General features: G+C 63.0%; 1 protein-coding gene across 1 annotated transcript in view; it reads left to right on the forward strand.

The window, feature by feature from the left end:
* The window catches only part of TLE3 (transducin like enhancer of split 3), a 44,743-nt gene that overhangs the window by 10,446 nt on the left and 34,013 nt on the right, over positions 1-284 (forward strand).

A 284-nucleotide genomic window follows, 5' to 3' on the forward strand; every position in this document is an offset into this window, starting at 1 on the left:
TGGAGAAGCCGGGGACAGTGGGAGGTGTCCCTGCCATGGCGGGGGTGGCACTGGATGGGCTTTAAGGTCCCTTCCAACCCAAACTGGAGCTGCTGGGTTTGGTCCCGAGGATGCGTCCCGGGCACAATCCCTCCTCCCGCTGTCCCAACATCCTGGCCAGAACTTTGTAATTCCAGCTCTTTGGAGCTGCCTCTGCTACCAGGGGGGTCCTGGCGCTCTCCCTCCCCCCAGCACCAAGTGCACCCATGGGTGCTCCTCACCCCCCTGTCCCAAATCCAGGGACA

The sequence above is a fragment of the Corvus brachyrhynchos genome, unplaced genomic scaffold (assembly GCF_000691975.1).
Source record: "Corvus brachyrhynchos isolate BGI_N302 unplaced genomic scaffold, ASM69197v1 scaffold200, whole genome shotgun sequence".
NCBI classification, from domain to species: domain Eukaryota; kingdom Metazoa; phylum Chordata; class Aves; order Passeriformes; family Corvidae; genus Corvus; species Corvus brachyrhynchos.